General features: G+C 34.0%; 1 pseudogene; it reads right to left on the bottom strand.

The window, feature by feature from the left end:
* Window positions 1-8,956: 8,956 nt before the first annotated feature.
* LOC107030244 lies at window positions 8,957-25,465 on the bottom strand (annotated as a pseudogene).
* Window positions 25,466-27,252: the final 1,787 nt, after the last annotated feature.

Raw genomic sequence — 27,252 nt, 5'->3', positions numbered from 1 at the left:
TCTCACGGTTTCCCCAAATATGTTGCATCACTAAATGAATCTATGTGGATTTTGTTATATGTTAAAAACATACTGCTTCTACTATTATCGGTTTTGGAAATCAAATATTTAAAGTTTGAGTTTTTTTTCATAATATATCCATTTAATGATTTTTGCTAATATGCTATTATGTTAAACAGATTAAAAATGAGTGAGATGTAACTTTTTGAAAATTTTTGAATAATGGGATGTTAAATTTTATTTTATAAAGTTTTGGTTTATTTTAGTAAGGTCTCATTTGTTTTAATGAAGATTTAGACGTCTAAACTAGAATGCACATATTAATGATTATGATATTGTCTTTAGATTTGAATACTGAATGATTAAGAATGTTTGCCTTTCAACATCTGAATGAGCATATAATAAATATACAATTCAAATTTAAATTGATTAAATATGTAAGGATGAGGGTTCCCTTAGGGACCAACCATCGAGTGCTAGACACATCTAAGTTTGTCATAACGCGAGCCTATATGCTGGACGTGGTCGGCACTCGAGAATCATTGTTGGTCCCCAAAAGCAAACCCTTATCCTGGCTGACTACAAGAAGAAGACTAACTCAAGTATTTACAAACTTGAAACTTCATTAAATTCGTTAAGCTTAATTACCTCAACTCATAAGGTCTGGAAAATACTCAATAAAAATACTTATAGTTTGTAAAACAACTTGAAACAAAATAAATACTAGAAGAGTTCTTAACTATAACTACCTATGAAGCCTCTACTATTCAAAAAGGATATCGGGACAAGACCCACAACATCTCAAAATTACTAAACTAAAAATAAATGTGAAGTCCTCAAGGATACAAGGAGACTCACCAAAATATAACTTTTGTGTAGAGTGATCTCAACGAAGCGTCTATTCATAATCCTGAATACATGTATCTGCATCATAAATGATGAAGGTCAAATGACATCAGTAAATTGAATGTATGAGTATGCAAGAAGAACTGAAACATACATAATTGAACAGACAAGATTGGTAAAGTACTCACATCAACTCAACTCAATACACAAGCAATAATAAGAAATGCAATGTTTAAATCATCATAAATAGAAGATATTAACTCAATAATGTATATAAAAATATAATATATTACTCTTTACTCTTATTTGAGATATTCTCTATGTTATGTCTTAATTTCACTATCTTTCGAAGAATCACTTTCGAAATGTTCTAAGTATAAAAGATTTTAAAAAAATACTTAGAAAAAGAGTGTCCCTTAATTTTTCTTATAAAAATAAGAAAACTTAATTTTGAAAAAGACTCTAACAAATTAAGTTTTAAGAAATTTAGAGAAAATGGGTAAGAGGTTCTTATTTATGCTTCAAGAAGATTTTTTGAGACATTTGAAGCGTTCGCTAACACGCGGTTATTCTTCGACTTGACAAAAGTATTTTTTTGACTATTTTTTAGAAAAAGTTCTAAAAAAATAATTTACAACATTGACTTGAGACAATAGTTAGATAAAGAACAATTTTATTATTATTGGTTTTAAGACAATTGTTTTTAAGAATTTAACAAAATTAGATTTATTAGAACTTATTGGAATCTGTTTTTTTAGAAAAATAAAATAAAATAATTTAGACCAATTTGGTCGAATCTTTAACGAATTAAGTTGCTTTTACTGTTTTATAAAGTTTTATATATATAACATGTGTATTATTGCTTTATATTGAGTTGAGTATCCATAGTCGAGTATCATTTGTTTGACTTCAGTATTTAATCTCTGAGTTGAGTATCTTATCATTGAGTTTCAGGTTTGAGAAGAGGTAAGTATGTTTCCATTTTTTTTTAAGTGTCAAGCTTATACTATACTTCAGAATTCCCCTTACATGCTCATATATTCCACGTACTAAGCTATTTGGCCAGCATCTTCTTATGATGCAGACACAGGTATTCTGGATCATCAACGGGAGCTTAGTTGATACATCCGAGAGTTTGAGTTAGCTATGGTGAGCCTGTTAGGATCGAATCCACACACACACACTTGATGAATGAAGAACACAAGAACTTTCAAGAGAAAGAGATGAGAGATCTAGAAAGAGAAAGAGAGAAACCAATATTTCGTGGTAACACCCCGTGAGTAAACTTCCACGAAGGTGGGGTATATTTAATTAAGAAATCAGAGTATTTTTTGTTACAAAGAATAAATAGAGAATGAATAGTACAGCCTAAAATTTAAGTCGGGGCGTTGCCCCGAACCACTCATTCGGATGGGGGGCTCTTGCCCCCCATAACCCCCTGGCAACCTCAACGCGGAGGTTAAACCGCGTAAAATAGTTATATATATTAATCAGGCTCCACAACCTAACAATTCTCCCACTTGGAGACTGATTCAGTCATCCAGAAAATTCATTCTCCAAAAAAAAAATTTCTTCATCATCAACATCTTTACCGCACCGCAACATCTGTAGCAACAACTACAGAAGACCAAACGAGGTTTTGCATAACCCCAGTTTCCAAACATCAACACATTTTATCAACATGTTTGCCGGGTTTTTTGCACCGTCTATCTTCTCCAAGCACATATCACCATCCTCTACTGCCCTGCGAGTGAAATGGTACTGCCTTCTGATGTGCTTTGTTTTCGAATGATAGATTGGATTTTTCACCAACTGTATAACACTCTAGCTACCTGAGTAAAGAATCTTCTCGCTCTGCTTCTTGCCCAATTCCTCGAGATAATCTTCCAGCCATATCATCTCTTTCCCAGCTTCTGCTATTTCCACATACTCAGCTTCAGTAGATGAAAGAGAAACACACTTCTGAAGCCTGGACATCCTACTCACTGCTATTCCACCTATGGTGTAAATGTACCCGGATGTACTCTTGCTCGAGTCCACATCTCCACCAAGATCAGCATCCACAAAATCCTGTAGAGTCACCTTGCCTTTGCCAAAACAAAGTGAAGTACTGGATGTACCTCTTAGATATCTCAGAAGCCACTTCACAGCTTCCCAATTCTCTTTCCCCGGGTTCGCCATGTACCTGCTAACAACTCCCACTGCATGTGCTATACCAGGTCTAGTGCATACCATAGCATACATCAAACTCCCAACTGCTGAAGCATATGGAACAAGTGCCATATGATCACGCTCCTCGGCAGTCTTGGGTGACTGCTCCTTTGACAATTTAAAGTGATTTGCCAATGGAGTAGTCCTGGGTTTAGCATCATTAACCCTGAATCTGCTCAGCACCTTCTCAATGTACAACTCCTGTGATAGATTTAAACTGCCAGCAGATCTATCCCGAGAAATCATCATCCCCAAAATCTGCTTTGCTGGACCCAAATCTTTCATCTCAAACGCTGCAGACAACCTTGTCTTCAGATTATTAATCTCCCTCATACTAGATCCTGCAATCAACATATCATCCACATACAAGAGTAGAAAGACATATGAATCAGTGTATTTCTTGAAGTAACAACAAGGATCCTTTTCAGCTTTGCAGAATCCACTCTTGGTCATGAAGGAGTCAAACTTCTTGTACCAGTGCCTTGGTGCTTGCTTTAGTCCATACAAGCTCCTGGTGAGCTTGCACACCATGTGTTCCTTGCCTGGAACCACAAATCCTTCCGGTTGCTGCATATAGATCTCTTTGTCCAAGTCTCCATGTAAAAACGTTGTTTTTACATCCATTTGCTCTAGATGCAAATTCTCCGATGCAACAATACTCAACAGAATTCGAATAGAGGTTAACTTCACAACAGGAGAAAATATTTCAGCATAATCAATACCTTTCCTTTGTGAATATCCTTTAACCACTAATTAGCCATGAACCTTCTTTTGCCATCTGGTTCAGTCTTGATTCTGAACACCCACTTGTTCAGCAAAGCTCTCTTCCCTGCAGATAACTCAGTCAACACTCATGTGTCGTTCTTATCAAGTGACCTCATCTCACCATCCATAGCTTGATCCCACTTGATCGAATCCTCCACCTGTAGGGCCTCATCAAAAGACTCTGGTTCCCCCTCATCAGTCAGCAATAGAGAGTGTAATGAAGGTGAATACCTATCTGGTGCCCTGATGGTTCTGGATGATCTCCTTAACACCTGCTCAGGTATAAATTGCTCCACTTCAGATTCTTCAGTTGGAGTTGGTTGAGTATCTGCTTCGACATCTCTGGGGTTACTTTTCTCCAACTCAAACTCAACTCCCACTTGCTTTGTAATCTCTAGAACCTTATGCTCTCTGTCCTTGTACATGACAGACTCATCAAATGTCACGTCACAATGTCTCAGGATCTTTCTGTTCTTGTCATCCAAAAACCTGTAACCAAACATATCAGAACCATAGCCTATGAAGTAATACTTCAAAGCCTTGGTATCAAGCTTGTCTCTCTTTTCTGGATCAACATGAACATAAGCAGTGCAACCAAAAGTCCTCAAGTGTGAGTACTTGAGTTCTTTTCTTGTCCACACCTCCTCTAGAATCTTGAACCCTAAAGGAACTGATGGTCCCCTGTTGATTAAGTATGCAGTTGTGCTCACAGCATCCGCCCAAAATGTTTTGGGCAACCCCACAGTGTATCCTCATACTCCTTACACGCTCATCCAATGTTTTGTTCATCCTCTCAGCAATACCATTCTGCCTTGCCTTACCAGGAACTCTTCTCATCAATATGATTCCCTCAACTGCACAGAATGCCTTGAACTCTGATTTGTCATACTCTCCTCCATTGTCAGACCTTAGGCATTTGACTTTCAAACCAGTCTGATTCACAACTTCAGCTTTCCACTTCTTGAAAGTTGCAAACACATCTGACTTATTCTTCAAGAAGTAAACCCATACCTTCTTGCTGAAATCATCAATGAAGGTAACGTAGAATCTGGATCCTCCAAGTGATGATACTGGAGATGGTCCACAAACATTTGTATGGACCATTTCCAACCGCACATTCTTTGGCTCTATAGGAGTCTTTGTGAAGCTTACTCTTTTCTGTTTGCCCGTAACACAGCTCTCGCAAAGACCCATATCAACAGACTTCAGACCCTCTAATGCTCCTTTTGCAACCAGCATCATCATTCCTTTAGCACTCATGTGTCCAAGTCTGTTGTGCCACAGACATGAATCGGAAGCACCTTCAGCAAGAGCGGCCATGTTAATACACCCTGCAGTGGTGTACAAGGCTCCAAATTTGGTGCCATGAGCTACTACCATAGCACCTTTCACAATCTTCCACGAACCTTTCCCAAACTCTGTTGCATATCCCGTGCTATCCAACTGACCAACGTAGATATGATTTTTCTTGAGCCCAGGAATATATCTGACATCCTCCAATGTCCACTAGTTTCCCGAGGTGGTTTTTATGCAAACATCCCCCTTTCCTTCAATCTCTAAGGCATTATTGTCAGCAAGATACACCTTTCCAAAATTTAAAATCTTCCAGATTTGAAATTAGGGGACAACTCTTTTCTTGGAGAGGAATGGAAAGATGCACCAGAATCCAAAATTCATGATTCAACCTGGCTGTTTACACTAAGGATTAGAGCATCCCCAATGTCCTCTGCTGAATTTGCAGAATCACTGTCATCTCCAAATTTCTGATTCTGTTTCTTCTTTGGCTTTATACAGCTCGTCCAAAAGTTTTTTTTTCTCCACAGTTCCAACAAGTCAAGTTTGATTTCTTCGAGGATTTTCCTCAATTCTTTGATTTTGATCGACCATGTTGATTTTGGCCTTTTGTCTTACTTCTCCCCCTTCGGTCAACGCTGAGAGCATTGCCTGATGAATCTCTCACTTGTCGTTTGCGAATACTTTCGCTAAGAACAACATCACGAATTTCATCAAACTTCATTTTTTCAGATCCACGGGAACTGCTAATCACAGCAACAACAGTATCCCAAGACTCGGGCAGAGATGACATCAAAATCAACGCCTTAATTTCATCTTCGAAATTAATATCCACAGAATTGAGTTGACTTACAATCATATTGAACTCGTTTATATGATCAGAAACAGATCCATTCTCAGACATCTGTAAATTGAACAATCTACGCATCAAATATACCTTGTTCATCGCCGATGGCTTTTCATACATGTTTGACAGTGCCTTCAAAAGACTGGACGTAGTCTTCTCCTTCACGATGTTGAACGCCATATTTCTTGACAAAGTCAACCGGATCAACCCTAGAACCTGGCGATCCTTGAGTTTCCACTTCTCCTCCGTCATGGATTCCGGCTTCAACCCGGTCAACGGTTCGTGAAGATCTTTCTGGTACAGATAATCTTCGATCTGCATCTTCCAGAAACTGAAATCGGATCCATCAAACTTCTCGATTCCAAGCTTCGAACTATCCATCTTCAGTGATCATGTTGAATCTCCTTAGCTCTGATACCAGTTTTTAGGATCGAATCCACGCACACACACTTGATGAATGAAGAACAGAAGAACTTTCAAGAGAAAGAGATGAGAGATCTAGAGAGAGAAAGAGAGAAACCAATATTTCGTGGTAACACCCCGTGAGTAAACTTCCACGGCGATGGGGTATATTTAATTAATAAATCAGAGTATTTTTGGTTACAGAGAATAAATGGAGAATAAATAGTACAGTTTTATATATTAATCAGGCTCCACAACCTAACAGAGCCTCCTTGCTTCCGGAGTATTTCATTTACTTTTCAGTTCAGTCAAGAGGTCGTGGGTCTTGTCCCGACTTTCAATCATTATCAGTTAGAGGCTTCATAGATAGTTAGTTTAGTTAAAAAGTATGTATTGTTCATTTATTTTATTAAATGTTTTAAAGACTTAAGTTGCCTATTTTATGGTGAGTTTAATATATAATTTTATTTAGAGTTCTTCATTTGAGTTAAAGTTTGTATTTCAGTTTCATGAATTTTGTTCAGATGTTAAGCTTTTGTATGCTTAAATTATTCTTCCGCTTGTAGCTAGCCAAGATGAGGGTTCGCTTGAGGACCAACAATGTTCTTCTATTGTCTGCTACGTCCATGGTGTAGACTCGGATAGTAACATATTGAGAACTCAATTTGCTTATTTGTTCGAATAGATAATCACTTGAAGAAGAGTCACATATACCAATCCTTGTGGCTTGACCCCGACATCATAAGTTGTCTAATTGTATTACATATGACTGTCTAAGCTCTGAAATATATGACCCAATTAAGCGTTTAGACGGCATTGTTACCATAGATTGGTTAACAATAGTCTTTTATTGATTTTTAAATTTCTACTTGTATTCATTTTTGTGTTCTTGTTACTTTTATTTGTGTTGTTGCTTGCCAAAAATAGGACAAGATGAATCAAGAGGATGACAAATTAATTGTTAGTGATGTGGGGTACATAAATGCATTCACTGTAAATGAAGTATCCATTGAGATAGGTCTAGTCAAATCAATTTGCCTACAACTGGAGGTAGGAGATGTCGTATTTCAAGTGACAAGTCCAATGCTTCATTTTCTTAATATGAAAGGGCTATTAGGCGGAAAAGTGGTATTAAAATGGAGAGTATCAGTCAAGAATTGGTTCGATTGAGGTTGATTCCTTTTTCATTAACTAGAGACCTACCACATGGCTTGGAGATCCCGAGGGTGAATCACCACTTGGGTGGAACTGAAGGTTGCTTTTCTTAAGAGATATTTTTCCATTTCTTTTGAAGTTAAGTTCAACAATGAAATCTGAAACATTCAAGAAAATCCGAAAGAACCACTTTATGAAGTTTAGATAAGATTTAAATAAAGGGTTGTTAGGTGACCAGGCATGCTTTATTTAAGGTTGTTTTGTTACAATATTTCTTCCGATGTTTGATAGTCGAAAAAAAGAGACTACAAAGTTCTTGCCAGCTGGATCAATTATGGATCACTCATTTGATAGAGCAAAGTGTGTACTCCAAAGGCTTGTTCGAAAAAACTGTAATTGGCACAAAATGGGAGCCGCGAGGATAATGGGTATCACATATACCCAGTTATACAATATTTATATAAATATCAATACATTACAAGTACATGTAACCGTTTAACTGAAAACAGTTTTGCCAACAATATATTTATGCAAGAATCCTTTAAAATTGGCAGGTGTCTTGTCCCTGCAAATTCAAAGGGCCCTATTAATTTTAAATAACAATAGGCAATATGTTTTTTTTAAAAAAAATAATATTTAGTACTGATTATTTTTGTTTGTCTATTTAATGCTATATGTAGAAACAGTAAAGTTTCCATATAAAAAAGCCAAAGGGAAAGTTACATAATATACTATATTAAATAATGTTACCATTTATAGAAATAACTTTTTTTTCACTTGATCACTTATAATACATTTGTAATATAGGTTTAATACATATCACAAAGAGAATTTATTATTTACATATGATACAAATTTTATTGATGTATAATACATTTATAAACAGATTTTAATGCACTTATTATACATGTATCAATTTATTTACCGAACGAGCATAATATATTTTTAAAGGCAGTTATAATACATTTATATATTTCATAAGAAATTCACTTTTAAAACATATTACAAATTTAACATGGTATTGCCATAAACTGTAATAAATTAAAATTATTGTTTAAATTAATATTTATTTATTAAAATGTTCCAATCCAAGTAATTTTTTTAAAAAAAGAAAAATTATTAAAAGATTGACATATCTAGAGTACTATGTCTCAAGTAAAATTAAATAGATTAACTATATTATCAATTAAAAAGGAGTTATTAGAGAAAAAAATCGATTATGAGAAAACTATTAACTTAATATCTCAAAACACTAGAAGAATATACATTATTAAAGAATATAATATTTTTGGAGAAAAGTTTAAAACCTCGATTTGAATTTAATTTGGCTGTAGGCTGCTAGTGTACTTAAGTCGCATTTAGAGAAGTAAGTTTCTTACATCTATTTAGAACAATATTACAAATCACATGTACAAATGCAACCCAATGAATTGCACATTAATTGGCACCAAAGTTGTAACCAACATAATTTTTAGTGATTATGTTAAGACGATTTTGCATGGCATCCATAGACGGATAAGGAGGAAAACACAAGTGGTGAAAACATGTGTGCGAGGAAAACAAGCAATCATGAGAGTCTGAGGTTCGGTAGATGTGAAGTTTAGAATCTTGACCACCAACACCCTCAACAGGCAAAGACTTGATTGAAGTTCAGATGAAGAGAAGCACATTTCTCTACTCACCCGACATACTTCAAACTATCTGCAGGAATAGAAAAGAAAACTTTGAAAATGCTGTCGGGATAATGACATTGAAAGAGTTCAGAAATCTACCACATCCAAAAACAACGAAAAAAGAGAAGATCGAAGAAGAAAAGCTGTAGACTTCTTTATAGTCAACACTATGAAAACATACTTAGTAGCAACCAAGAAATAAATACCTCCCAGAACCAGGATATTTGAGGATCATCTTTTTTCTAGCCATTGTAATTAGTATGTTCTTTCCAGTCTTCGACCGAAACAACTGTTTTACTCCCATGAAGCATCCAGTTAAGGTCTACATGATCTAGGATCCGGTAAAAGGATTCCCTGAGCTGTCTGTCACTTTTTATGTCAGCAAAACCGTGAGCAAAATGGTGTTGGGTTTTATTTGCCCTAAATTTCTTACCATAAATAGTTTCCTTTTAAGAAAAGGTTTTGGATTGACTAATCCTTTTTCTGGTAGGAAAAGGTTTAGGACTCTATAAATAGAGGCATGTTCCTTCTAACTTAATCANAAAAGGTTAAGGACTCTTTAAATAGAGGAATGTTCCTTCTACTTAATCAGCATTCACAATGTAGTCTTAAGGGATTTGAGAGTTTTGGTTAAGGGGAGAATTTATGGGTCACAAGCTTGATACGTTATCACTTGTGTGAACCTCCATGTATTCTGAGTGAATNAAATTGGTTGAGGTTGTTTTTCTCTGTATTTTGTACTCTCTTATTTATAGTGGATTGCACATCTCCTTTGTGGATGTAGGTCTATTGAACGAACCACGTTAAATTGTCTCTTTTGATTATTTCTCGTTTGTCTTCTTACTCGTGATCTTTCGAGGTTTTCTTTGCTTGCTTCCGTGTTTACACCTGCTTATTTTTTATCCTAACAAGGGGTATCAGAGCCAGATTCAATGATGGAGTCATGTTTAGTGGTTCGATAATCGTTGATTGACCAAGGTTAGAAGGAGGTGTTCATCTTGACGAGTGTAGTTGTAGCCACAACCTTTTGACAGTAATGAAGATTTTGTTGGAAAAATTATTTCAGAGAGGTTCTCTGTGTTAAGACATTAAATTTTGCAAAGGAGATTATGGAGAGGAGAGGCAAGTTGTTGAAGATTAAGTAAAGAAGTTGGATAAATTTATTTTGTCAGAAATTCAGGCCAAGAGGGAGATTTGTTGGGGTTTATTTGCCCTGATTTCTTACCATATATAGGTTTTTCTTTTAGAAAAATGTTTTATATTGACTAATCCTTTTTCTAGTAGGAAAAGGTTTAGGACTCTATAAATAGAGACGTGTTCCTTCTAACTTAATTAGCATTCACAATGTAGTCTTAGGCTTTGAGAGTTTTGGTTAGAGGGAGAATTTGTGGATGAGAAACTTGATATGTTATCACTTGTTTGAACCTCCCATGTATTCCGAGTGAATTGGTTGAAGTTGTTTCTCTCAGTATTTTGTACTCTCATATATATAGTGGATTTCTCATCTCCTTTGTGGACGTAGGTCGATTGACCGAACCACGTTAAATCTTTGTGCCATTTCGTATATTTCTCGTTGTCTTCTTACTCGTGATCTTTCGAAGTTTGCTTTGCTAACTTCCGCAGTTACACCTACTTATTTTCGGTCCTAACAAGTGGTATCAGAGCCAAATTCAATGATGGAGTCAGGTTTAGTGGTTCGATAATCGATGATTGAACAAGGTTAGAAGGAGGTGTTCATCTTGACGGGTGTAGTTCTAGCCACAACCTTTTTGACAGTAATAAAGATTTTGTTGGAGAAATTATTTCAGAGAGGTTCTCTGTGTTGAGACATAAATTTTGCAAAGGAGATAATGGAGAGGAGAAACAAGTTGTTGAAGATTAAGAAAAGAAGGTGGACAAATTTATTTTGTCAGAAATTCAGGCCAAGGGGGAGATTTGTTGGGTTTTATTTGCTCTAAATTTCTTAAAATAAATAGTTTTCCTTTTAGGAAAAGGTTTTGGATTGACTAATTCTTTTTCTGGTAGGAAAAGGTTTAGGACTCTATGAATAGAGACATGTTCCCTCTAACTTAATTAGCATTCACAATGTAGTCTTAGGCTTTGAGAGTTTTGGTTAGAGGGAGAATTTGTGGATGAGAATCTTGATACGTTATCACTTGTGTGAACCTCCCATGTATTCCGAGTGAATTGGTTGAAGTTGTTTCTCTCTGTATTTTGTACTCTCATATTTATAGTGGATTGCTCATCTCCTTTGTGGACGTAGGTCGATTGACCGAACCACGTTAAATCTTTGTGTCTTTTGGTATATTTCTCGTTGTCTTCTNGAAGTTTGCTTTGCTAACTTCTGCAGTTACACCTACTTATTTTCGGTCCTAACAAGTGGTATCAGAGCCAAATTCAATGATGGAGTCAGGTTTAGTTGTTCGATATCGATGATTGAACAAGGTTAGAAGGAGGTGTTCATCTTGACGGGTGTAGTTCTATCCACAACCTTTTTGACAGTAATAAAGATTTTGTTGGAGGAATTATTTCAGAGAGGTTCTCTGTGTTGAGACATAAATTTTGCAAAGGAGATAATGGAGAGGAGAAACAAGTTGTTGAAGATTAAGTAAAGAAGGTGGACAAATTTATTTTGTCAGAAATTCAGGCCTAGGGGGAGATTTGTTGGGTTTTATTTGATCTAAATTTCTTACAATAAATAGTTTTTCTTTTAGGAAAAGGTTTGGGATTGACTAATCCTTTTTCTAGTAGGAAAAGGTTTAGGACTCTATGAATAAAGGAATCTTCCTTCGAACTTAATCAACATTCACAATGTAGTCTTATTTACTCTTATAAACTAACTACGGTAAAATATTTAACCAAATAAAATATTTAACCAATTAGCCGTTAAAATTAAAATGAAGATAGTTGGAGTATCACTTATATAGTTTAATTGACCATATCAAATAAAGTAAAGCAATGTCACAGAAAAGTTAAGGGCTTTGAGTGTTTTTGTTAGGGGAGAATTTATGGGTCACAATCTTGATACGTTATCACTTGTGTGAACCTCCCATGTATTCCGAGTGAATTGGTTGAAGTTGTTTCTCTCTGTATTTTGTACTCTCATATTTATAGTGGATTGCTCATCTCCTTTGTGGACGTAGGTCGATTGACCGAACCACGTTAAATCTTTGTGTCTTTTCGTATATTTCTCGTTGTCTTCTTACTCGTGATCTTTCGAAGTTTGCTTTGCTAACTTCTGCAGTTACACCTACTTATTTTCGGTCCTAACAAGTGGTATCAGATCCAAATTCAATGATGGAGTCAGGTTTAGTTGTTCGATATCGATGATTGAACAAGGTTAGAAGGAGGTGTTCATCTTGACGGGTGTAGTTCTATCCACAACCTTTTTGACAGTAATAAAGATTTTGTTGGAGGAATTATTTCAGAGAGGTTCTCTGTGTTGAGACATAAATTTTGCAAAGGAGATAATGGAGAGGAGAAACAAGTTGTTGAAGATTAAGTAAAGAAGGTGGACAAATTTATTTTGTCAGAAATTCAGGCCTAGGGGGAGATTTGTTGGGTTTTATTTGATCTAAATTTCTTACAATAAATAGTTTTTCTTTTAGGAAAAGGTTTGGGATTGACTAATCCTTTTTCTAGTAGGAAAAGGTTTAGGACTCTATGAATAAAGGAATCTTCCTTCGAACTTAATCAACATTCACAATGTAGTCTTATTTACTCTTATAAACTAACTACGGTAAAATATTTAACCAAATAAAATATTTAACCAATTAGCCGTTAAAATTAAAATGAAGATAGTTGGAGTATCACTTATATAGTTTAATTGACCATATCAAATAAAGTAAAGCAATGTCACAGAAAAGTTAAGGGCTTTGAGTGTTTTTGTTAGGGGAGAATTTATGGGTCACAATCTTGATACGTTATCACTTGTGTGCACCTCCCATGTATTCTGAGTGAATTGGTTGAGGTTGTTTCTCTCTGTATTTTGTACTCTCATATTTATAGTGGATTGCTCATCTCCTTTGTGGATGTAGGTCTATTGACCGAACCACGTTAAATTGTGTCTTTTGATATATTTTTCGTTTGTCTTCGTACTCATGATCTTTCGAAGTTTGCTTTGCTTGCTTCCGTGTTTACACCTGCTTATTTTTGGTCCTAACAAGCGGTATCAGAGCCATATTCAATGATGGAGTCATGTTTAGTGGTTTGATAATCGATGATTGAACAAGGTTAGAAGGAGGTGTTCATCTTGACGAGTGTAGTTGTAGCCACAACCTTTTGACAGTAATGAAGATTTTGTTGGAAAAATTATTTTAGAGAAGTTCTCTGTGTTAAGACATTAGATTTTGCAAAGGAGATTATGGAGAGAAGAAGCAAGTTGTTGAAGATTAAGTAAAGAAGTTGGATAAATTTATTTTGTCAGAAATTCAGGCAAAGGGGGAGATTTGTTGGGTTTTATTTGCCTTGATTTTTTACCATATTAGGTTTTTCTTTTAGAAAAATGTTTTATATTGACTAATCCTTTTTTTTGTAGGAAAAGGTTTAGGTTTCTATAAATAGAGACGTGTTCCTTCTAACTTAATTAGCATTCACAATGTAGTCTTAGGCTTTGAGAGTTTTGGTTAGAGGGAGAATTTGTGGATGAGAACCTTGATACGTTATCACTTGTTTGAACCTCCCATGTATTCCGAGTGAATTGGATGAAGTTGTTTCTCTCTGTATTTTGTACTCTCATATTTATAGTGGATTGCTCATCTCCTTTGTGGACGTAGGGCGATTGACCGAACCACGTTAAATCTTTGTGTCTTTTCGTATATTTCTCGTTGTCTTCTTACTCGTGATCTTTCGAAGTTTGCTTTGCTAACTTCTGCAGTTACACCTACTTATTTTCGGTCCTAACAAGTGGTATCAGAGCCAAATTCAATGATGGAGTCAGGTTTAGTGGTTCGATAATCGATGATTGAACAAGGTTAGAAGGAGGTGTTCATCTTGACGGGTGTAGTTCTATCCACAACCTTTTTGACAGTAATAAAGATTTTGTTGGAGAAATTATATCAGAGAGGTTCTCTGTGTTGAGACATAAATTTTGCAAAGGAGATAATGGAGACGAGAAACAAGTTGTTGAAGATTAAGTAAAGAAGGTGGACAAATTTATTTTTTGAGAAATTCAGGCCAAGGGGGAGATTTGTTGGGTTTTATTTGCTCTAAATTTCTTACAATAAATAGTTTTTCTTTTAGGAAAAGGTTTGGGATTGACTAATCCTTTTTCTGGTAGGAAAAGGTTTAGGACTCTATGAATAGAGGAATCTTCCTTCGAACTTAATCAACATTCACAATGTAGTCTTATTTACTCTTATAAACTAACTACGGTAAAATATTTAACCAAATAAAATATTTAACCAATTAGCCGTTAAAATTAAAATGAAGATAGTTGGAGTATCACTTATATAGTTTAATTGACCATATCAAATAAAGTAAAGCAATGTCGCAGAAAAGTTAAGGGCTTTGAGAGTTTTTGTTAGGGGAGAATTTATGGGTCACAATCTTGATACGTTATCACTTGTGTGCACCTCCCATGTATTCTGAGTGAATTGGTTGAGGTTGTTTCTCTCTGTATTTTGTACTCTCATATTTATAGTGGATTGCTCATCTCCTTTGTGGATGTAGGTCTATTGACCGAACCACGTTAAATTGTGTCTTTTGATATATTTTTCGTTTGTCTTCGTACTCGTGATCTTTCGAAGTTTGTTTTGCTTGCTTCCGTGTTTACACCTGCTTATTTTCGGTCCTAACAAGTGGTATCAGAGCTTGATTCAATGATGGAGTCATGTTTAGTGGTTCGATAATCGATGATTGAACAAGGTTAGAAGGAGGTGTTCATCTTGACGAGTGTAGTTGTAGCCACAACCTTTTGACAGTAATGAAGATTTTGTTGGAAAAATTATTTTAGCGAGTGTGTTAAGACATTAGATTTTGCAAAGGAGATAATGGAGAGGAGAAACAAGTTGTTGAAGATTAAGTAAAGAAGGTGGACAAATTTATTTTGTCAGAAATTCAGGCCAAGGGGGAGATTTGTTGGGTTTTATTTGCTCTAAATTTCTTACAATAAATAGTTTTCCTTTTAGGAAAAGGTTTTGGATTGACTAATCCTTTTTCTGGTAGGAAAAGGTTTAGGACTCTATGAATAGAGACATGTTACTTCTAACTTAATTAGCATTCACAATGTAGTCTTAGGCTTTGAGAGATTTGGTTAGAGGGAGAATTTGTGGATGAGAACCTTGATACGTTATCACTTGTGTGAACCTCCCATGTATTCCGAGTGAATTGGTTGAAGTTGTTTCTCTCTGTATTTTGTACTCTCATATTTATAGTGATTGCTCATCTCCTTTGTGGACGTAGGTCGATTGACCGAACCACGTTAAATCTTTGTGTCTTTTCGTATATTTTTCGTTGTCTTCTTACTCGTGATCTTTCGAAGTTTGCTTTGCTAACTTCTGCAGTTACACCTACTTATTTTCGGTCCTAACAAGTGGTATCAGAGCCAAATTCAATGATGGAGACAGGTTTAGTGGTTCGATATCGATGATTGAACAAGGTTAGAAGGAGGTGTTCATGTTGACGGGTGTAGTTGTAGCCACAACTTTTTTGACAGTAATAAAGATTTTGTTGGAGAAATTATTTCAGAGAGGTTTTCTGTGTTGAGACATAAATTTTGCAAAGGAGATAATGGAGACGAGAAACAAGTTGTTGAAGATTAAGTAAAGAAGGTGGACAAATTTATTTTGTCAGAAATTCAGGCCAAGGGGGAGATTTGTTGGGTTTTATTTGCTCTAAATTTCTTACAATAAATAGTTTTCCTTTTAGGAAAAGGTTTTGGATTGACTAATCCTTTTTCTGGTAGGAAAAGGTTTAAGACTCTATGAATAGAGGCATCTTCCTTCGAACATAATCAACATTCACAATGTAGTCTTATTTACTCCTATAAACTAACTACGGTAAAATATTTAACCAAATAAAATATTTAACCAATTAGCCGTTAACATTTAAATGAAGATAGTTGGAGTATCACTTATATAGTTTAATTGACCATATCAAATAATGTAAAGCAATGTCGCAGAAAAGTTAAGGGCTTTGAGAGTTTTTGTTAGGGGAGAATTTATGGGTCACAATCTTGATACGTTATCACTTGTGTGCACCTCCCATGTATTCTGAGTGAATTGGTTGAGGTTGTTTCTCTCTGTATTTTGTACTCTCATATTTATAGTGGATTGCTCATCTCCTTTGTGGATGTAGGTCTATTGACCGAACCACGTTAAATTGTGTCTTTTGATATATTTTTCGTTTGTCTTCTTACTCGTGATCTTTCGAATGATAGCTTCCGCGTTTACACCTGCTTATTTTTTATCCTAACAAATGGGTTATCTGATGAGCAATTGATGTGAGAGAATGGTGTTCAACAAGAATATTAACATAGATTTCCCTATTCTCACTGTTCACGATCGTTATTTTCCCATTAGGGAAAAGCTCCACCACTTTCATGGATCCCAATTCTTCATCTTCACAAACAAATGTTAAGCCTAGGATTTCTCATCCACCATTTTTGTATTCATCTCCAGTATCTTCTTGCAGCCAGCCACTGTACAAGTAGGGAATCTTCATCCGTAATGTCATCAAACGAAATATACTCTCCAGCTAATTGCAAAAAGAACACACGATCAACCTCAATGCTTTTTTGTACTCTATGCAACAAGGACAACGAAATCATCGTGCCGGAGAAGCTAAAATACTCAAGGTGCAAGGGTCCACTTTAGATGCTGCAACCACTAAATACAAATATAATGGTTATTTTGCATTATAACAGACAAAATAATATAATTTTTCCTGAAACATCAAAATATTTTATGGTATAGCTTGAAGCAAACTTATAAATGCAGTTGTGCTAGATTCATCCTAATCTAGACAGTTAATGAAGATTGGAAGAACTAACAAAAGGACAGAAAAACTCTGCTTTTCTGCTGACAGTAAATGAACTTATGAACTCTAGCATTTGAATATATTTTTTCCTTTATCTTTGAAGTATCATTGAATGGTATCTCAAGTCTTTATGAAATTCTACTGCAGAGTTGGCTACTTTTTTGTTAAAGATCCTGAGCTACTTTTTTGCAACGGAGGAAAAGATTATTCACCTACTGCAAATATTATCCCTTTCATCGAGAAATTATTCTATCTAGGCACCCAAATTATTTTCCATGGCCAACTTCAGAAGGCAAAAACTTGTTGTTCATCTTGTATTCCTAACATATTTAGAACAAAACATAATCTGATAAAAAAATAGTAAGAAGATCAAGCCTAGTGAATGCACAATGTCCCCCTTAAGGAAATTATTCCCCTCTAGTATCCGAGGTTTGATTTGGAATATGTCCTTTTAGGATAAAATAATCTCAATCACCGGTGAATAGATACCCAAAACCGTGGTGTCAACGAGTCACTCAATGACAGTAAAGTACACTTATAATACTAGATTTACAAAGTACTAGAAGTCCAGAAAATTGGTTCAACTAAAATGAGAGAAGATCGCTCAATTTATAGAAAACAAAGAGTAGTGAGAAAATTTTATTATTGTGCCTTAACAACAAGGTCACAAATCTTTAAAAAAGTCACAATCTTTAGGAAAGATCACAGTCTTTCATAAAAGTCACAACTTTTCATAAAATTAAAGAAGATCAAGCCTACTGAATGCACGATGTCCCCTTAAGAATATTATTCCCCTCTAGTATCCGAGGTTTGACTTGAAATATGTCCTCCAAGGATAGAATAATCTCAATCATCAGTGTATTGATACTCAAATCGCTCGTGTCATCAAGCCACTCAACAATAGTAAAGTACACTTAGAATACTAGATTTAGTAGTAGTAGTAGTAGAAGAAGAAGTCCAGAAAATTGGTTCAACTAAAATGAGAGGAAATCCCTCAATTTATAAAAAACAAAGGGTAGTGAGAAAGGTTCTTATTGTGTCTTACTGGAAAGGTCACAAACCTTTAGAAAAAATTAAAATCTTTAGGAAAAATCATAACCTTTCATAAACTCACAACATTTCATAAAAGTCAAAATTTTCATAAAAATTGTAACTTTTCATAAAAGTCACAACTCTTCATAAAATTTGCAACTCTTCATTTTCCATTCACTCTTTTTAAATCCAACAATCCCCCGCATGAAAGGGAAATGACTCCTAGACGAAGAAATGGACAAGTATGTTTACAAGCAAGAATTAATTGCATCTGCATAAGTAGGTTTCCCTTAGACTTTGCTTAGTGAACATATGTGGAATATGCTCAGTCAACTTGTAGATGCAATATCTTTGAATCGTCGAGCTTTTGTTTATACCTAGACAAACATATGTCATACAATTAACCCTTTACCGTTTATGATACTTGCGGTTGTGTTTGTTTCATCTATGAACACCTTTTGATTTCATGAGTGTATACAGACATGATTTTTTGACAATAATCTTCTTCAAAGCGGCTTACACTTCATACTCACATAGGTTATTTCTAACCGTGTTATCGCGTAGATACACTATTTTATCAACTCTGCCATACTTAGCAAATCATTAAAACCATTAAGCTTTATTAGCTTATTAACAAGTCTTAATGTTGTATATTTGTTTCTGAGCATTGTCTTCATCACGAGAATGGATTGAGTTTGTTGACAATTCTGAACCTTTAGTCTTAAATTTGTTGTTCTCCTTGAATCTAGTTCTTGGGATCTCCAATCTGCTAGATAGAGTTACGACCATGATGACTTGTCCTAAGTCGTATACTCATTCTCTTAGATGATGTTGAAACTTTCTCTCTAGTTAGGCTTTTTGTAAGTGGATTCGACACATTATCCTTTGACTTTATATAGTCAATTTTTTATAGTTTCACTAGAGAGTAGTTTTCTAACGGTATCATGTCTATGTCCTATATGACGAGACTTTCCATTATACATCATCCTCGATGGCCTACCTATTGCATCTTTATTATCAAAGTGTGTGAATACTAATGTCAATGTTTTGGGCCAAAAAGAATATCTATCAAGAAATTTTTGAGTCTTTCAACTTATTTACCGACATTATCTAGAGATCCTAGCTCAGCGATCATTGTAGAGCTAGAGATACATGTCTCTTTTGAAATATTTCCAAGAGACTGCTCCTCTACCAAGAGTAAATACATATTCACTCATAGATTTACTTCATTTGTTCGGTGATTCAATTTGCATCAATACATCCTTCAATACTGTTGGATATTGTTATAATGTAAGACATAGTTTTAAGTATTTCCTAAATACTCCGAAACTCTTTTTATTGTTATCTAATGAGTTCGATTGAGATTACTCGTAAACCGACTCAGTTCATTAATAGCGAATGTTGTATTAGATCGCACACTTATTGATATACATCATATTTCTTAATACTCTAGCACAATCAAATTCCGAGTCACTTTATCCTTCACTCTTTTAAAATGCAAACTCACATTTATTGGGGACTTGACTATATTGAAATCCAAATATTTTAACTAGTGAAGTACTTTATCAATATAATGATACCGTGAAAATGCTAAAAAATATAGAGTTATAAGGATTCTTATACCTAAGATTGCATCAGCAACTCCAAAATTTTTCCTTCCAAACTTCCTTTCTATAGCATACGTTTAGTAGCATTTATGTCATTACTGTCTCTATTGATGATCAACATATCACCAATATACAAACAAACAATGACCTTGTGATTTTAATGTGAACACATTTATCACTTTCATCACTCTTAAATCCATTTGCCAACTTGGTTTGGTGAAATTTCTTATGTCATTGTTTGGGTGTTTGTTTTAGTCCATAATGTGACTTATCAAGTTCGTGCACTTTCTTTTATTTATCTGAAATCATAAAACCCTCAGGTTGTTCCATGTAAATTTCTTCCTTCAATTCTCCGTTTAAGAGAGTTGTTTTCACATCCATTTGATGACTTTTGGGGTCATATACCATAACTAACACAATCAACATCCAAATGAATGTAATTCTAGTTAATAATGAGTATGTAACGAAAATATCAACACTTTATTTTTGTCTAAAATCTTTCACAAAAAGTCTTGCTTTATATATGCAAGCAGTTCCATTGACATTCATTTTCCTTCTGAGTATTCACTTTGAACCCAACGGTTTATTTCCTAGAGAGAGATCAACCAACTTTAAATAGGATTGCTAATTGAACCAATCTCATTATTGACACAATCTGTCCAAAAGGAAGAGTTTACAGAAGACACAAGAAATGTAACAAAATCATATTCGAAGGAAGTAGATATCCTTTCACATTTACTACGTCTTTGAATCCCTTTATTAAGTACATTCTCCTCTTGTGCTTCCCAAGGTCGTTTAGACATTTCACTAGACTATTCAAGTCTAAGTTTACATTACACATTCTTAGGTAATATTTTAATCATTTGAGGAATAGGAACTTGGACTTTGGATAGCAACCCCCACACTTTGAAATAATTCTAGTTGAATTTCCTTTCTTTCTATTTCTCTTATGGAATAGATTGTGTCTTGAACAAACAAAATTGCTTTCTTTCTAAAAAGACAATACTTTTTGTTTTTCCCTTTTGCAGTTAGGATTGTTCCTCCACATAATTTGTGTGGTAAACCCTAGCTTATAAATAATGAATCCATAATTTCTTTTAAGGTTTGATTTTTCATTAGATTGAGGTGAATAGGGCAGCAATTTGATGGATAATTCCACTTTCCAAACATATTTCTGCACAAGGAGATTTATACTCTCCATTCTTATCACTTCTTATCTTTGTCCTAACATAGTTCCAACTTCGATATTATATTGTCTAGACATTTCTATTGCTTTATCCTTACCATTCATCAAATAGACATAGTCATTTCTAATGCAATTGTCAATGAAAGTTATGAGGTACTTTTTTTCACCACGAGATGGTGTTGACTTCATATCATAAATGTCAGTGTAAATAAATTTTAAGGGATTAGAATTCCTTTCAACAAATTTATAAGAAGGCTCGACATACTTAGATTCCACACAAACATAACATTTTTATTTATTGCCCTCGAAGTTAGACAAACTTCTAAGTTGATCAGTTTTCCTTACCAGGTTTTGTAATTGACATGTCCCAGTGTTCATATGACAAACTTTGACTCATTGTATCGAGTCACCACCTTGTCAAATGTCCTTTTCAGAAGGACCTTTCCATATTTCAATTTGATTGTTATAGAACTAATCATGAAAAAAGTTTCATCAAGTCCAATAAAGGCAATATAGTCCAACTGTTTTCTTTACAAAACATAACAAATGACTATTCACCAACATGCATGTCTATTCAAATACTTTTATTATAACAAACATACCTTTTCATCAAAAATCACAATATTTTGAGTGACATTTTTCATAAAAGAACACATTATTTCAAACTAGTATATACATAATTTAGTAGTTTCAAACAAGTCACACCATATACTAGTAATAGAGATCTGAACTACCACAATACCGAATATACTCCAAAATTTTATGGGTCTAACATAATACAAAAGTATCACTGAATTTCATATCTTTTGCTTCAAAATTAAATTAGACACCAAGTCTAATTTTATCTTTATCATAAGCAAATAACCCCCACATTTTAAATTTGATCACAAAAATATTTTTCAATTATTTAAAAATAGTTTTTCCACATATTTTCTAGACTATCAAAATGTCAATGGCAGTATAAACCTCTTTTGAAAATATTATTCTACAAAAGAATTATATTGCTTCACTTGTTTTTGAACATCTTTACATAGTGTCAAATTTCATTCCATAGAGGCACAAAATCACAAACTCTAAGACACTGGTATTCTTCCCTTTATCACAAATAGCTATACCACTTAGTATTTGGAATAATAACAATATACCAGTGAAGTTTATAGAAAGTCAAAAGTACAACATTGACTTATTATGTGCAATTATCATATTCTTCAAACCAATTGCATAGTCCAATCTATCCAGAGTAGAAAACAATTAAAGTTTTTAGTCTACAACAATCAGGCACAATCAAATTCACAAGGAGTGTAAAACTACAAAAGTTTTTTTCTCCAAACAAAATAAAACATATTGTAAGATTTTCACATAGAAATATTTTTCTTTCCATATAGTCTTCCAACTATAACATGTTGACATACTATTTTATCAAATAAAAATATGCATATCCATTCTGCAAACTAGTGAATTTTAAAGGCAACACTATTTACCAAGATAAATTCATTCAAAAAAAATACATACGATTTGTAGAATTTTTTCCAAAGACATGCATGATAAATATCAAACTTGTTAACCTTCAAAAACTATTTTTCTCCTTAGATAAATAATAAGAAGGTTACCTGGTGTAATCTTTAATCGAAATACCACCAATTCTTCTAGTACATTCTCACTTTGACCTTGCTAAACAAAGTACTGAATTCTGGAGAAGTAGTGCCTTTATCTTCTACTTTCATGATCTGTTTCTCTCAATCAATAGAATATAAGAAATACTAACAAGAATAATAATTTCCTTAAGATTGTTGTTCATCTTGCATTCGTAATATACTTAGAACAAAACAAATTTTAGAAAAAAAGAAAGAAGATCAAACCCACTGAATGCATAGTGTTCCGCTAAGGAAATTATTCCCCTCTATTATCTGAGGTTTGACTTGGAATATGTCCTCCCAGGATAGAATGATTTCAATCACCAGTGTATTTATACCCAAAATGCTTGTGTTAGCGAGGTAGTAAACGACAGTAAAATACACTTAGAATACTATATTTAGTAGTAGTAGAAGAAGTCCAGAAAATTGGTTCAACTAAAATGAGAGCTATGAATCCCTCAATTTATAAAAGACAAAGGGTAGTGAGAAAATGATCTTATTGTGCCTTACCGAAAAGGTAACAGACCTTCAGAAAAGTTACAATCTTTAGGAAAGATCACAACCTTTCATAAAAGTCACAACTTTTCATAAAAGTCGCAACTTTTCATAAAATTTGCAACTTTTCATAAAAGTCGCAACTTTTCATTAAAGTCACAACTTTTTATAAAATTTGTAAGTCTTCAAGTCGCAACTCTTCATAAAATTCTCAACTCTTCATTTTTCATTCACACCTTTTAAAATCCAACAAAACCTACACTTTATCAAGAGTGTGTAGCAAGATTTAATAGTAAATAGACCATTTATTTTTCCTTCCCAATCACAGTATCAGGTTTGGGCTGCTGCTCAGTTGTTCTAATAGCTGTCCTAGTTGTTTCTTCATTCAAAGAAGGATTTTCTATCCTTCTTTTGGGTTAGCTACATAGTTAAACAAATTACAGAATCGGGAATGTAGAAGTGGTTTGATACACGAAAAGATGCTAAAGAATATGTAAAATCCTCAGACATGGGTTTCATGAAAGAGTTGAACCTCAACGAATGCTATGAGGGTATAAACAACAACATCAACCAACCTTACATAATTTACATAAAGACAGATAAGTCATAAAGATTCAACCTCTATCTCATACTATTTATCTATTTTCGAGGAAAGCTCAAACAAGAAACATCTTTCATACTCGACAACTTTAGATTAAAAAACTCACAGATAGAAGGGATAAATAAGAACAAACTGGCGCATGTATGTGTACATGAAGGCAACAAAATTTTTACCTGGATTTGGGAAAAACCTTCTACCATAGTTTCGGAATGACACAAATAGAGCATTCTGAGGCTTGAAAATGACTTCACATACCATGGAAAACCACTCCCTCAACACACCAGGCCCGGTAGCTTCTTCATTCTTAAATTGCATAAATAACTAGTCTCGCAGCGAGGTTGGACTCGCATGTCCAATGTTCTCAAACGACTTTTCAAACAAACAAGACTTGTAAATGATCATCTCGTAAAGTTCCTCATTCTTTTGTCTCCCTTCTCAAAGCATATTTAAGGCAAAATGTTGCCTTATCTTAAAATTTGTTACTTCCTTGTGCTCAAGAATCCAGTGATAATCTGTAGACTTCTTGGAAAGCTTATCTATCAGAAAGCACAACACAACTCTTTTTTGCCTCATCTTCTCTCGAAAAATTTCCTTCAAACCGTTATACGACTTTGAAATTCTTTCTAACTCATATACAATTAAAAGATATTGTGACCAACAGGTACAATGGGCTCACTTCTTTCGATGTTCACCAAACCCAACTGGATTTCCACTTCCTTTAAACATAGCTCCAATTTTCCCAACAAGTCACAAAAAATACTATGCACGCCGTTAATCTCAGATCCTTTATATCCTGCTTCATTTTGCATCAAGGAAGAGAAACTGACTGGACTGCTAAATTCTTTTTGATGCCGTATTGCACACTTTACGGGATGCATGAACTTAATAAACTCACACACATCACTCACTAATAACTGTAGAAATTTAGTTGATTTCATACTCAACTCTAAAGCATGAGATAACCTTGTTTCCAACTTATAAACAAAAGGGAAAACATCCTGCAATCTTAACAAATACTTGACATTATGGGCATACCACTCCATCATTGCAGCTAAACTACTACGACAATATATATATAAAGTATCACCACCCCCAGCCCCTCTTAGAATCTGACATAACTCAAAAAAAAAAATAGGAGCAAACAGCCTATATATGGTTAGAGGGTTCGCGAAAAGTGATTTACATGAATCTATAAATGGACAAATACATCCATGAGCAGCTTGTTTCTTAGTTATGGAATGATATACATATAGTTTTACCAAAGCCGCAAGAACAGAGGATATTCCTCCGATCCATCTGTGCCATCCTTTGGGGTCATTGCAAGAAAATCAATAAGCATCTTAGTCATACGGGCGACATTAACATTAATATCTGTGTTGTCATTCCAGTTGGAGAGGTCATGAATAACCAAATTCAAGTCACTCATCAGCTTCCATGTGTAAGGATGCAACGTGCTTCACATTCTCTCGAAGAATTGCAGTGTATCGTCGTTTTGTATACCATATTCCGGCAACGTTTGAGACAACTCAAGTTGTTTGCTGTGGTAGATTAATTGTTGTTCCATTGCTGGTGCAGCGGAGGTCGATTGGATTGGTCCAATCCCAGTGATAGAGTGGACTTTCCAAGGAAAGTTTTTTTGGCAGGAAAACATACGGACGAAGAATTGAATGGCTGTGTTGGCAGCGGCATCGTCATTGAACTTGCATTTGCTGCTAGTTTCGAAAGGTAACGGGTATGCCATTGATGAGCAAGAAGAGAAGAGTTTTCAGCTCTAAGCACTATTTTTGATCAAATGCTAGAGGAAGACAAATCTGTCTCTCCTATTAAGCCTCACCCTTCAAAATACTTCTCGTTTTAAACTATTTTCCTTTTTTGTCCATTTAAATATTTTAATCTTTTTAAAAAGTATTTTAATTTTAGATTTTCACATGTATGCTTAAGATCCTAAAATTAAATGCTAGAAGTCTTCAGTGAAATGAATCAGATAAAAAAAGAAGTAAAAAAATCCAAATACTCTTCATTTTAAAATATTTTTCTTTCTTGTCCATTTTAAAAAAAATTATATTTAGTCCTTTTGAAAAGATAAGTTTTCTTTTGGGGCAATATTTTAGTTTTAATTTTTCACATGTATATTAAAGGGCATAAAATTAAATGAAAGAAGTCAAAAGATCCAAAATACTCCCTGTTTTAAAAGAAGATTGAATTCTTTTCCTTTCTTGTTTGCTTCAAAAATGATATATAATTTGTTTCGGTTTGATTTAGAAAGTTGACTTTTTTCTTTTATGACAATATTTTAACTTCGGCGTGCAACATGTTTATTTAAGATCATAAGATTAAAGAGTAATTTTGATATATTTGACATAACTTTAATTTTAAATTATAAGATAAAAAATATTCTATATTTTCTTAAGTTTTATGTCAAGTCAAATTTGGTCAATTTTTTTTTAAATTTAAAAAGTACAATGATAAAACTGTTTATGATTCAAGATTCAAATTCTTGCGATGTATATGGAGAAACTACCTGTTTAGACACATATTTATGCGACATATTCAAATAACTACTTAAAATTCCACTATTTTTGACAATTTTGTTTCATATTTGATGTGAGATATACCACTCTCTAACAAAATGCCTAGAACAGAGCAATTGTGTATAATACATCCCTTAAGGGTCGTTTGGTAATTTGATAAGCTAAAATATAATATATTAATTGGTTATTCAATTAATAATTCGTATCATGTATAATTTTTAAATAAGATAAAAGTTATGCATGTCTCTATTTCTTACAATATTTGATTTTGATAGGTTTGCAAATGTCATATAAAAATTAATGTAATATTTTTCTACCCTTTTTGATTGCCTTTTTCTTTTGTTATCCTACGTAATTAATTGAAAAAGACTAAAAATAGTCTCTTATTTCTAGGTTGAAATCCAAAGTCAATCTTGAATTTTCACATGGTGTAGTAATAGTCGTTCACGTTTGCAATAATATTGATGCATGATCGGTCCTCCAAACTTATATAATTTTATACATAATTTATGTATAGAATGTTTAGTCGTCTTTTTATGTATTTAGTAGAAATAATAACTCTAAGTGAAGAGAGGTGAGGAGAAGAACAACTTTTTTTTTGTAGAAATATTATTACAGGTAAATTCAAGAGACTCTTTAATATGCAATACTACAAAATATTTTTTTCTTTCGATGTTATATGACAATGTGTTCTTAGTTTAGCTGCAATAATATTTCTACTGAATATAACATTTTATTCTTCTCTCCTTCTCTCACATGGAGTTATTATTTATATTAAATTTATGAAAAGACGATTGAATATTCCATAATCAAATTGTAGACAAAATTAATGTTATGAAATTGGATAATACTTCCTCCATCCATGCATAATCCAAAGTACAGGTCCAACAACTTGAAAGTACAAATGATTCTCTCATGAAACTCACACACAAATTGTCAGTGTACCTGCGTGGTAATCATTGATATTGTTAGTTTACTGACGTGATAACTATTTTTT

The sequence above is a fragment of the Solanum pennellii genome, chromosome 9 (genome assembly GCF_001406875.1).
Source record: "Solanum pennellii chromosome 9, SPENNV200".
Classification (NCBI taxonomy): Eukaryota; Viridiplantae; Streptophyta; class Magnoliopsida; order Solanales; family Solanaceae; genus Solanum; species Solanum pennellii.
The sequence above is the reverse complement of the archived record's forward strand: the minus strand, read 5'-3'. Positions and strand labels throughout refer to the sequence as shown.